The 13966-nt window shown below is 34.9% G+C and overlaps 2 long non-coding RNA genes across 30 annotated transcripts in view; one reads left to right on the forward strand and one right to left on the reverse strand.

Moving 5' to 3' along the window:
- The window catches only part of LOC110437837 (uncharacterized), a 38885-nt gene that overhangs the window by 23108 nt on the left and 1811 nt on the right, over positions 1–13966 (reverse strand). For 10 of the 29 annotated variants that reach the window (XR_012401849.1, XR_012401851.1, XR_012401850.1 and 7 more), the window contains exons 1-5: positions 11280–11429; positions 10718–10784; positions 9685–9733; positions 2961–3027; positions 1936–1984 (exon numbers count right to left, since the gene is read on the reverse strand). This is a non-coding gene — a long non-coding RNA (uncharacterized lncRNA). Of the gene's footprint in view, positions 1–1935; positions 1985–2960; positions 3028–3518; positions 3715–9684; positions 9734–10717; positions 10785–11279; positions 11430–12985; positions 13066–13966 lie in introns of those variants that run through there. The other 19 variants (XR_012401861.1, XR_012401853.1, XR_012401870.1 and 16 more) reach the window with 8 other exon arrangements.
- LOC103910402 (uncharacterized) lies at positions 11691–13657 on the forward strand. The gene is made up of 3 exons (XR_660660.5): positions 11691–11938; positions 12047–12149; positions 12696–13657. It is a non-coding gene; the product is annotated as an uncharacterized lncRNA (long non-coding RNA).

A 13966-nucleotide genomic window follows, 5' to 3' on the forward strand; every position in this document is an offset into this window, starting at 1 on the left:
GTGAAAAATCCTGATCCTGAAGATCCACTTTCCAGAATTACCTGATGATAAACACCTGAGGCGGCTAATGAAGGACTTTAAGATCAGAAGAGGCTTCAGAGCAAATTTGACAAACTCTGCTGTTCAAATAATTACAAAACATTTATGAGACGAAACTGAGGATGTGGAAAATACATTTATTAAGTTATTAATGCATTTTTATAATACTTCAGTTCATTTGGTGTTCTTTACTTTGGTCATTTCTTTGATTTTGCTTTATTAATAGTTGTGAACGTGTGACATTTTAAAATTATCTAAAAATTAGTTGAACAGCAGAAATACAGAAAATGTACAACATGACAGATCATGGGCTTGAACTTAAGTTATAATATAAGAGTCATGAACACAGTCTGACAAAATAAATGTATAAAAAGTTTCTGTGTTTAAGCCTGAAGTTCAAATCCCTCTTCAGCACTATATATACAATATTTCTTCATGGGCTGAACCAGCAGATATGTTGTAAATGCATAACACAAGGGACAAAATATATTCTGAGACTATTAGTGTCTTAGTGTAACGTGTGTTCAAATCTCTCTTAGGAAATTTTCACAACTTTCAACACTGAATATTTGTTGGCATTAAGTGGCAGGTTTACATATAATAGAGAGCTGTAAGAGATCAGATCAGCGTCTGCTCCTGATGAGCCACTTTCCTGAGTGAACTTACAGTCTTAATTGAAATCAGGTGAAGCTGTTAATCAAGGAAATTTTAAGGATGTGATTGAGATATGATTAAATTATCCATCAGAGTGATTCTGCATCTCAGTCCCCATAGCCTAGTGGTTAGTGTGTCGTCATGTAACACTGAGGTGTTCTTGCTGACCTGAGATCAATACCTGACTCTGCATGAATATAAAATTGAAATATAATTCACCTGCATGGAATTCAAACATTACTATCAAAAAAAAGGCACACAGCAATTGTTGCTGCCTCTGTGGGGCAGAAGATAAATGTTCACACTTTGAGACTTTTCGATCGCAGAGATGTGGGTTTGAAACCCACTATTGCTAAAGTGAAATCTATTATAATTAAAAACAAGAATTATTCTCAGAACAAACAAAGGGCAATCGTTCCTGGCTCTGTGGTGCAGAGGATAATTATTTGCTCTTTGCATCTTTTACATAGCAGAGATGAGGGTTTGAATCCCACTCTTGCCAATGCTACATTTATTGTAATTAATGCTTAAGCTAAGAACAAGAATTACTGTCAAAACAACCACACTGCAACTGTTCCTGCCTCTGTGGTGTAGAGGATAATCATTTGCTCTTTGCATTTTTTACATCGCAGAGACAAGGGTTCGCGTCCCCCTCTCGCTAACTGAAATGTACAATAATTTATACCTAAGCTGAAGTAAAACCAACAATTACTCTCAAAACAATCATTAACCAATTGTTTTTTCCTCTGTGGCACAGAAGATAAGCGTTCGCTCTTTGCATTTTTTTATAACGCAGAGTCGTGGGTTTGAGTCCCAGTCTTGCTAACTTTAAAATGCCAATGTGAAGTTTATTGAATTAATGCTGAAGCTGGACTGAAAACAGGAAATACTCTGAAAACAAGATACCCTGATCATCTCTGTCTCTGTGGTGTAGGGGATAATCGCTCGCCATGTGGAACTTTTTTTTGTACATCACAGAGACGTGGGTTCAAATCCCACTATTGCAAACATTTAAATGTACCTGCAGCTTTATCTATAGCTATAGACAAAAATGTGTCACAATAATCACCTTCTTCTGCAGTACAGTGGGAGAATAATTGCCATTCAAGCGTGAAAGCATGGGTTTGAATCCCTCTGTTGCTACAATTTTTTTTTGTATTCGCCATAAACATATCTATAAAACCCCATTAAATACAGCAATCTGCTACACAGATCAAATGGGTCAGTGGGTACAGCACTCACCTTTCATCTTGGAGACCGGGGTTCGAATCCCTTTCTTGTTTATGTTAAACTGTTGTGAAAAGAAAAGACAAAGTTGCGCGAAGTTCAGTTCTCATTGTGAAAGCCACGATGGCACTAGTGGCAAGCACCGTTGGTTGCGGACAAGATTACGGATGAGGCATGGGTTCAAATCCCACCAAAGACAGTTGTGGATACAGCAAAGTACTTGGGGCGGTACAAGACAAGAGGCGGATACCGGAATGAAGGTGTAACGACAAGAGGTGGACAGCGGAAAAAATGTGAGATGGTACCTGGGGCGGTAAGAGATAAGTGGCAGCTATCGGAAAAATGTCGGGGATGGTAACAGGCAGGAAACAGGAAAACACGGACCTGAAACATGTGGCATACCTGGGGAGGTATAAGACAGAAAGGCAGGACTGAGAAATAAGTGGGATGACAAGCAGCAGGTGTGAGAGAGGTGTGGCAGAGAGAGGCGGGGCTAACAGAGAATGAGAATGAGGAGGAGGAGGAGCAGAAAAAAAAAAAGCAAGGAAAACTTTTTTTTTTTTACCCCAAAAACGGCCTAAAATGAACTTTCTGGATAATTTCAGTATCATCGTGGTGATTCAAACCCACGTCTCTTGTGATGGCCTTGGATCTCTAACCCTTTGCTCTGACCACTCGGCCATCACTGGACATATTAAGAGTTGTTCTCTTGGTTATTTTGAAGTTAACCTAATATGCCAATATAATAAAAAAAAATTAAGTGAAAAAAACTATAACAATTGAAAAAAGTCACTATTTGACTACAAACACATCTAGTAATATAAAATTTTAAAGAATGAAAAAAGGTAAATACATTAATCATTAAACTTAAACATTAACATTAGGAAAACCTAATAAACAAAGCCTAAAGCATTTAAAATGGACAATTAAACAAGAACTGAAAAGTCTTAATAAATCAACACACAAATATAGAAACACTCATAAAACCCTTCATTATAATAAATGCTTGACTGTGAATGAATAAACGCTGTGTGACTCACGTGCTGTTGATGTTGAGGTTATTGTCTTCAAATGATCTCTGTGTTTCAGCATCTGGTTACCGGGACACTGAAATAATTAAATAAAAAGATTTATTAAAGAGACTCGCATTGGCCCAACTGTTCAGTTCAACTATACCTGATATTAATTTATAGAACTACAAATATTGATTATTCAGCTTTTACAGCACAAATAATACAGAATATACTATAAATTATAAAAGATAACAATAGTAATCATAAAATGTATATTAATAAAGACAAAAATATTTAAAAACGTTTAATTTATGACATAATTCATTATAAAATCAACACAGCACTAAGTTAGTTCAGCATGAGAGCATCATGTCATGAAAGTCTGCAATAAAGCCGATAAAATTAAGGAAGAAAGTCATAATGCTCAATAAATAAAACATTTTAAGCACAACTCTGATAAGATTAGAACAGTGTGACTTTTATATGTTTATGTTGAGCTAAACTGACATGTCCTGCTTTGGGAAACGACATAAAAATCAAACGTCAACACAAACAATACGGAGAAAACACGGTAAAGTTACTTACAGGTGCGTCTCTTGTCACTGTATTCCTGCACTTTACAGCGCGGCGTGTCTGTTCAGTTTGTTTATGTGTTGTTTATAGATATTATAATACAATCACGGAGCTGTCAGGATTTGTTTTACCTGTTGTATCTTTAAACCGCATGCTGTCAGTGTCAAACACCTGAAAGCTGCGAGTTAGACATAACGTGAAGCAGTGCGCGCCCCCTAGTGGAGCGGATGGAGAACTGCGCTACAATTCTACAAAAAAAGTCCGCGTTGTAGGCTTAAACAGACTTAAAATGATTATTTTTATAGTTTAATGTCGTATTACAAGCACAATAATTAATTCTGACTGCATTGTCTAATTATTATACTCAAGAAAACGTGACTAATCAACTCGTGTATGGGTGATCTTCAGCTCCAGCTTGTGGTCAATAGGTGTATCCGCATTAATGAAGTAAACACAAGGTGGACGCGCAGTCAGTCGTGTGAACAGCGAAGAGAGATTTAAAAGATTTAAAATCTACTCTAGGATATTTTACAACACATTTATTATTGAGAGTGTATCGACCGGCAGAAGATCGAGATAAACTTTAAACTGATGGATTAAAAGAGCTGAACTGAGAAGCTCATGTAAACACACCCAGGAATGAATGGGCAATCCTCCGAGACTCTGGGTAAAGTAGATGTGCGCTTGATTTTATTTATTATTTACATGCACGAGCCTCTTTTATTCTTTATTCTATTCTTTTATTCTAAAGTGTTTTTCCGTGTCTTGTTTGCAAATTTGAGCAGCTTTTTTATCAATACTACAGGAATCTGCAAACTAATCCAGTAGGACTTCAGGTTTACCATCCAGTTACCACTAAAACAATATTGCAAGTTCAGGTTTGTATTTCACACATATGTCATATATACAACATGTTTTTTAAAATGGCTGTTTACAAATATACATAACATAAAGATGGTCATATATCAGATCTCCATAGAAGGTTTCCTTTTAAAACTAATGCAGTTAGTATCATAACCATTTAAGCCACTATAAATACTTCATGTTTCTATTATTTTTTTTTCATCTGGGAGCACAGCACAGATTTAGACAAATTATTCTCAGAAATGACTTTTTAACATTTTGAGCACTTCCAAGTCTGAGTTTGAAAGAAACTCATAACCTCAGATTAATTATTCTAAGAAGAAACATGCATTACACTTTTATATTTGCACTTTTTATATCTCTACTTAGAAAAAAATCCTAACAGTCAATACTATTCATTCATTTCGGTTATAGTCTGCAGCATGTGCTTTAGGGATCATAAAGTATTTTGTTTTGTTTAAACAGTTAAAAAACTAATAAATGTTAGTTTAACACAAAGATTAATCACCATCATTTTTCTTTCTCTGTTTCAGTGATGAAGAAGATGTAAAGCTCTGGGTCTATGGATGATTCTAGATGGATGAATAAACAATGACAAACACTCCTCTTCCAACACAGGTTGAACCACAGCCAAACTTCAGAGGGTCTGATCATTCATCATGCACTTATAGTAAAGCTTGATTGGTTATTTGGGCAGATTTTAATGAATGATGATTCATTTCTGTGTGAGCTGACGACTAAATACAATTTACTGAATCAAAGACAGATGCACAAGGTCAGATCAGTGCGTTACAATTTAGTTATTTAGTTCACAACATCTTACCTGTCCATGAGTGAGTGGATATCCTGCATGAGAGGGACTGTCTAGTCCAGTGGTTCCCAACCTTTTTCTTTGGGGCCCCCCCCGTGAACATATATATATATATATATATATATATATATATATATATATATATATATATATATATATATATATATATATGTGTGTGTGTGTGTGTGTGTGTGTGTGTGTGTTTGTGTAATATTAATACATAGTAATATGTATAGAAAATATTAATTAATCAGTTTTAACTTGTCTTGGCCTTAAATAAAACCAAAATCTAGGTAGGCTTTGTCATACTGTCTAATCTTTTTCTTCGCCTCTGAAGAATCACTGCATTTACGTTTGTCTGCCATTTTTGTTTTGATTTTGCCTTTACGACACGTTGACAAGCAGATTGCGCAAATGAGCAAAATTTAAATAATTATTTAAAGTTATTTATTTCAATTATTTTCACTATTATGTTGGAATTTTAAGTATGTGTTTAGATTTTTTTTTTTGGTACTTAAAAATACATGTATAATAGTAGGGCAGCTCGATTTTGGGAAAAATCATAATCACGATTATTTTGGTCATAATTGTAATCACGATTATTCAAAACTATTGCCAGTTAAAGTCAAAATTATTAGTGCTCCTGAGATTTTTTTTTTACAAATATTTCCCAAATTATGTTTAACAGAGCAAGGAAATTTAACAGTATTTCCTATAATATTTTTTCTTCTATTTGTTTTATTTTAGCTAGAATAAAGACAGGTTTAAATATTTTGAAACCAATTTAAGGTCAATATTATTAGCCCTCTTAAGCAATATATATTTTTGATTGTCTGCAGAATAAACTACCGTTATAATGACTTGCCTTATTACTTTAATTAAGCCTTTGAACTGCACTTTAATCTGAATGCTTGTATTTTGAAAAATATCTAGTAAAACATTATGTGCTGTCATTATAGCAAAGACAAAAAGAAATCAGTAATTAGAAATGAGATATTAAAACTATTATGATCAGAAATAAGTTAATAAAATATTCTTTCCATGAAACAAAAATTGGGCAGGAAAAGGGTTGCTAATATTAAAGAGGGCTAATAATTCTGACTTCAACTGTATACATGCAGTTATTTTCCACCCTGCAAAGGAAAGAGAATAAAAATACAATAGAATAAAATAAAAATATGAAACAACCTGTGCTTTAAGCATCTTCACTGTAAGAAAAACACCTTAGCTACAGCAGTCCTTCAGTCAAGAGCAGCGAGGGTTTTCTTGTTATGTTGGTTTAATAATGATAAAAACAGGCGGCAGAAGGATTATAGCGCACTAGTCTCTTTAATGGTTTCTCTTTCACGTCTTTTGATCCTCAACTCGTTTGTTTATTACACAAATGAGGGTTAATGTAAATAATCACTAAACACCGCGTTTTGACACCTATTTGACCATTAAAGCGCTCACGTTAAGATGACTTTAGATGTCTGCGCTCCTCTGCTCCTCTCAGTGTGTGAATGAGAGTGAATGCTGAGCGGCCGCATGCTTCTGACTGCGTGATCGTGCTGCACACACACATAAGCTTTTTCGCGCTTTTAAGAGCAACACGTGTACAACTGGAACATGGCAAAATATGATGTAATAATCATTTATCTCGATTAATGCTTTTTTATAATCGTTTGAAACCGAAATCTAAATCGGATTTTCGATTAATTGCAAAGCCCTTTATAATAGTGGAGCATTTTTATGCCTTTTTCTACCTCAATACTTATCCTCTCCCGCGCCCCCCCTGTGAGCGGACCCCAGGTTGGGAACCACTGGTCTAGTCTATTCACACATCCCACAGCTCTGATTTTCTTGACTGTATGACCCAAACACAGACTTTATTTTGTAGGAGAAACACAACAACTAACTTCATTTTATGTAGTATATATAAATATACATATCAGTATTTTAAAGTTAGCTGAAGTCTAAAGTTAGTTTTTCTTTGTTGCAGAAAATAAGTCATTTATAATGAGAGGTGCTTATCACTTTTAGACAACACAAAACTTCAGAAAATGTAAGACATTAATATCTGGTGGATTAAACCTGATTTTCAATCAAGACAACTGAAAACATCTATAATTTTCACTAATTAACAATAACAATAGTAATATACCATATTAGTGTGCCGCTCACGCCGCCTAGTAGAGCTGATGGAGAACTTTAAGCTTTTGACTGTCATAAATGAGTGAATTATACATTAATATTTATAAATTGGCGAAATAACCTGATTATCTCTAAATAATTTATTTTAGAGCTTCATTTTATTTTCATGTCTTGGCTAACGTTCACTTATTTTTGTTGTGGAATCACTGTTGGTTTTTAAAGAATTTAACATTTGACTGATCACTGAGTGCATACGGCATGTTTAAACAAATAAAGTGTGTATTATATAATGACTAATAAACTTTTGTTTTCATTTCAAGTCCGCTTCATTTATAGCAAAGAGATGCACGAAATCAGAGTTTCAGCTCCATCTTGTGGACAATAAGAGGATATGCATCAATCCATGAAACTGTGGAGTACAGAGTAGTTTTTTATTTCTTAAGGTAAAAAATCCTGATCCTGAAGATCCACTTTCCAGAATTACCTGATGATAAACACCTGAGGCGGCTAATGAAGGACTTTAAGATCAGAAGAGGCTTCAGAGCAAATTTGACAAACTCTGCTGTTCAAATAATTACAAAACATTTATGAGACGAAACTGAGGATGTGGAAAATACATTTATTAAGTTATTAATGCATTTTTATAATATATCAGTTCATTTGGTGTTCTTTACTTTGGTCATTTCTTTGATTTTGCTTTATTAATAGTTGTTTGTATGTGTGACATTTTAAAATTATCTAAAAATTAGTTGAACAGCAGAAATACAGAAAATGTACATGACAGATCATGGGCTTGAACTTAAGTTATAATTAAAGAGTCATGAACAGTCTGACAAAATAAATGTATAAAAAGTTTCTGTGCTTAAGCCTGAAGTTCAAATCCCTCTTCAGCACTATATATACAATATTTCTTCATGAGCTGAACCAGCAGATATGTTGTAAATGCATAACACAAGGGACAAAATATATTCTGAGACTATTAGTGTCTTAGTGTAACGTGTGTTCAAATCTCTCTTAGGAAATTTTCACAACTTTCAACACTGAATATTTGTTGGCATTAAGTGGCAGGTTTACATATAATAGAGAGCTGTAAGAGATCAGATCAGCGTCTGCTCCTGATGAGCCACTTTCCTGAGTGAACTTACAGTCTTAATTGAAATCAGGTGAAGCTGTTAATCAAGGAAATTTTAAGGATGTGATTGAGATATGATTAAATTATCCATCAGAGTGAATCTGCATCTCAGTCCCCATAGCCTAGTGGTTAGTGTGTCGTCATGTAACAGTGAGGTGTTCTTGCTGACCTGAGTTCAATACCTGACTCTGCATGAATATAAAATTAAAATATAATTCACCTGCATGGAATTCAAACATTACTATCAAAAAAGGCACACAGCAATTGTTGCTGCCTCTGTGGGGCAGAAGATAAATGTTCACACTTTGAGACTTTTCGATCGCAGAGATGTGGGTTTGAAACCCACTATTGCTAAAGTGAAATCTATTATAATTAAAAACAAGAATTATTCTCAGAACAAACAAAGGGCAATTGTTCCTGGCTCTGTGGTGCAGAGGATAATTATTTGCTCTTTGCATCTTTTACATAGCAGAGATGAGGGTTTGAATCCCACTCTTGCCAATGCTACATTTAGTGTAATTAATGCTTAAGCTAAGAACAAGAATTACTGTCAAAACAACCAAACTGCAACTGTTCCTGCCTCTGTGGTGTAGAGGATAATTATTTGCTCTTTGCATTTTTTACATCGCAGAGACAAGGGTTCGCGTCCCACTCTTGCTAACTGAAATGTACAATAATTTATACCTAAATGAAGTAAAACCAACAATTACTCTCAAAACAATCATTAATCAATTGTTTTTTCCTCTGTGGCACAGAAGATAAGCGTTCGCTCTTTGCATTTTTTTATAACGCAGAGTCGTGGGTTTGAGTCCCAGTCTTGCAAACTTTAAAATGCCAATGTGAAGTTTATTGAATTAATGCTGAAGCTGGACTGAAAACAGGAAATACACTGGAAACAAGATACTCTGATCATCTCTGTCTCTGTGGTGTAGGGGATAATTGTTCACTAACTGAAACTTTTGTTTGTACATCACAGAGACGTGGGTTCGAATCCCACTATTGCAAACATTTAAATGTACCTGCAGCTTTATCTATAGCTATAGACAAAAATGTGTCACAATAATCACCATCTTCTGCAGTACAGTGGGAGAATAATTGCCATTCAAGCGTGAAAGCATGGGTTTGAATCCCTCTGTTGCTACAATTTTTTTGTATTCGCCATAAACATATCTATAAAACCCCATTAAAGACAGCAATCTGCTACACAGATCAAATGGGTCAGTGGGTAGAGCACTCACCTTTCATCTTGGAGACCGGGGTTCGAATCCCTTTCTTGTTTATGTTAAACTGTTGTGAAAAGAAAAGACAAAGTTGCGCGAAGTTCAGTTCTCATTGTGAAAGCCACGATGGCACTAGTGGCAAGCACCGTTGGTTGCGGACAAGATTACGGATGAGGCATGGGTTCAAATCCCACCAAAGACAGCTGTGGATACAGCAAAGTACCTGGGGCGGTACAAGACAAGAGGCGGATACCGGAATAAAGGTGTAACGGTAAGAGACAAGAGGTGGACACCAGAAGAAATGTGAGATGATACCTGGGGCGGTAAGAGATAAGTGGCAGCTATCGGAAAAATGTCGGGGATGGTAACAGGCAGCGCGGCTACATGGGAAAACACGGACCTGAAACATGTGGCATACCTGGGGAGGTATAAGACAGAAAGGCAGGACTGAGAAATAAGTGGGATGACAAGCAGCAGGTGTGAGAGAGGTGTGGCAGAGAGAGGCGGGGCTAACAGAGAATGAGGAGGAGGAGCAGAAGAAAAAAAAAAGGAAGGAAAACTTTTTTTTTTTTTGACCCCAAAAACGGCCTAAAATGAACTTTCTGGATAATTTCAGTATCATCGTGGTGATTCGAACCCACGTCTCTTGTGATGGCCTTGGATCTCTAACCCTTTGCCCTGACCACTTGGCCATCACTGGACATATTAAGAGTTGTTCTCTTGGTTATTTTGAAGTTAACCATATTTGCCAATATGATAAAAAAAAAAAAAGTGTAAAAACTATAGCAATTGAAAAAAGTCACTATTTGACTACAAACACATCTAGTAACATACAAATATTAAAGAATGAATAAAGGTAAATACATTAATCATTTAACTGAAACATTAACATTAGGAAAACCTAATAAACAAAGCCTAAAGCATTTAAAATGGACAATTAAACAAGAACTGAAAAGTCTTAATAAATCAACACACAAATATAGAAACACTCATAAAACCCTTCATTATAATAAATGCTTGACTGTGAATGAATGAACGCTGTGTGACTCACGTGCTGTTGATGTTGAGGTTATTGTCTTCAAATGATCTCTGTGTTTCAGCGTCTGGTTAACGGGACACTGAAATAATTAAACAAAAAGATTTATTAAAGAGACTCGCATTGGCCCAACTGTTCAGTTCAACTATACCTGATATTAAACTATAGAACTATGTAAAAATATTGATTATTCAGCTTTTACAGCACAAATAATACAGAATATACTATAAATTATAAAAGATAACAATAGTAATCATAAAATGTATATTAATAAAGACAAAAATATTTAAAAACGTTTAATTTATGACATAATTTATTATAAAATCAACACAGCACTAAGTTAGTTCAGCATGAGAGCATCATGTCATGAAAGTCTGCAATAAAGCCGATAAAATTAAGGAAGAAAGTCATAATGCTCAATAAATAAAACATTTTAAGCACAACTCTGATAAGATTAGAACAGTGTGACTTTTATATGTTTATGTTGAGCTAAACTGACATGTCCTGCTTTGGGAAACGACATAAAAATCAAACGTCAACACAAACAATACGGAGAAAACACGGTAAAGTTACTTACAGGTGCGTCTCTTGTCACTGTATTCCTGCACTTTACAGAGCGGCGTGTCTGTTCAGTTTGTTTATGTGTTGTTTACAGATATTATAATACAATCACGGAGCTGTCAGGATTTGTTTTACCTGTTGTATCTTCAAGCCTCATGCTGTCAGTGAGTGTCAAACACCTGAAAGCTGCGAGTCAGACATAACGTGAAGCAGTGCGCGCCCCCTAGTGGGGCGGATGAAGAACTGCGCTACAATTTACAACATAAAGTCCGCGTTGTAGGCTTAAACAGACTTAAAATGATTATTTTTATAGTTTAATGTCGTATTACAAGCACAATATTTAATTCTGACTGCATTGTCTAATTATTATACTCAAGAAAACGTGACTAATCAACTCGTGTATGGGTGATCTTCAGCTCCGGCTTGTGGTCAATAGGTGTATCCGCATTAATGAAGTAAACACAAGGTGGACGCGCAGTCAGTCGTGTGAACAGCGAAGAGAGATTTAAGAGATTTAAAATATACTCGAGGATATTTTACAACACGCTTGAGTTCGTGAGTGTATCGACCGGCAGAAGATCGAGATCAGCTTTAAACTGATGGAGTAAAAGAGCTGAACTGAGAAGCTCATGGAAACACACTCAGGAATGAATGGGCAATCCTCCGAGACTCTGGGTAAAGTAGATGTGCGCTTGACTTTATTTATTATTTACATGCACGAGCCTCTTTTATTCTTTATTCTATTATTTTATTCTAAAGTGTTTTTCCGTGTCTTGTTTGCAGATTTCAGGAGCTTTTATATCAATACTGCTGGAATCAGCAAACTAATCTAGTAGGACTTCAGGTTTACCATCCAGTTACCACCAATACAATATTGCAAGTTCAGGTTTGTATTTCACACATTTGTCATATATACAACATGTTTTTTTTAAAATGGCTGTTTACAAATATACATAACATAAAGATGGTCATATATCAGATCTCCATAGAAGGTTACCAGTCAAGACCCACCGTCAGGGACCAATGCATTTCCTTTTAAAACTAATGCAGTTAGTATCATAACCATTTAAGCCACTATAAATACTTCATGTTTCTATTGTTTTTTTCATCTGGGAGCACAGCACAGATTTAGACAAATTATTCTCAGAAATGACTTTTTAACATTTTGAGCACTGAATTTGAAAGAAACTCAAAACCTCAGATTAATTATTCTAAGAAGAAACATGCATTACACTTTTATATTTGCACTTTTTATATCTCTACTTAGAAAAAAATCTTAACAGTCAATACTATTCATTCATTTCAGTTATAGTCTGCAGCATGTGCTTTAGGGATCATAAAGTATTTTGTTTTGTTTAAACAGTTAAAAAAACTAATAAATGTTAGTTTACCACAAAGATTAATCACCATCATTTTTCTTTCTCTGTTTCAGTGATGAAGAAGATGTAAAGCTCTGGGTCTATGGATGGTTCAAGATGGATGAATCAACAATGACAAACACTCCTTTTCCAACACAGGTTGAACCACAGCCAAACTTCAGAGGGTCTGATCATTCATCATGCACTTATAGTAAAGCTTGATTGGTTATTTGGGCAGATTTTAATGAATGATGATTCATTTCTGTGTGAGCTGATGACTAAATACAGTTTACTGAATCAAAGACAGATGCACAAGGTCAGATCAGTGCGTTACAATTTAGTTATTTAGTTCACAACATCTTACCTGTCCATGAGTGAGTGGATATCCTGCATGACAGGGACTGTCTAGTCTATTCACACGTCCCACAGCTCTGATTTCATTGACTGTATGACCCAAACACAGACTTTATTTTGTAGGAGAAACACAACAACTAACTTAATTTTATGTAGTATATATAAATATACATATCAGTATTTTAAAGTTAGCTAAAGTCTAAAGTTAGTTTTTCTTTGTTGCAGAAAATAAGTCATTTATAATGAGAGGTGCTTATCACTTTAAGACAACACAACACAAAACTTCAGAAAATGTAAGACATTTATATCTGGTGGAATAAACCTGATATTTAATCAAGACAACTGAAAACATCTATAATTTTCACTAATTAACAATAACAATAGTAATATACCATATTAGTGTGCCGCTCACGCCGCCTAGTAGAGCTGATAGAGAACTTTAAGCTTTTGACTGTCATAAATGAGTGAATTATACATTAATATTTATAAATTGGCGAAATAACCTGATTATTTATAAATAATTTATTTTAGAGCTTCATTTTATTTTCATGTCTTGGCTAACGTTCACTTATTTTTGTTGTGGAATCACTGTTGGTTTTTAAAGCATTTAACATTTGACTGATCACTGAGTGCATACGCATGTTTAAACAAATAAAGTATGTATTATATAATGACTAATAAACTTGTTTTCATTTCAAGTCCGCTTCATTTATAACAAAGAGATGCTCAAAATCAGAGTTTCAGCTCCATCTTGTGGACAATATGAGGATCTGCATCAATCCATGAACTGAAGTATTTATTTTCTTAAGGTGAAAAATCCTGATCCTGAAGATCCACTTTCCAGAATTACCTGATGATAAACACCTGAGGCGGCTAATTAAAGTCTTTCAGACAACAAGGGGCTTTAGGGCAAATATGACAAACTAAAACAAAACATTTATTTGACTAAACTGAGGATGCTATTTAAAATGATGTATTTTCTGTCACTACG

The sequence above is a fragment of the Danio rerio genome, chromosome 4 (assembly GCF_049306965.1).
Source record: "Danio rerio strain Tuebingen ecotype United States chromosome 4, GRCz12tu, whole genome shotgun sequence".
In the NCBI taxonomy this organism is placed as follows: domain Eukaryota; kingdom Metazoa; phylum Chordata; class Actinopteri; order Cypriniformes; family Danionidae; genus Danio; species Danio rerio.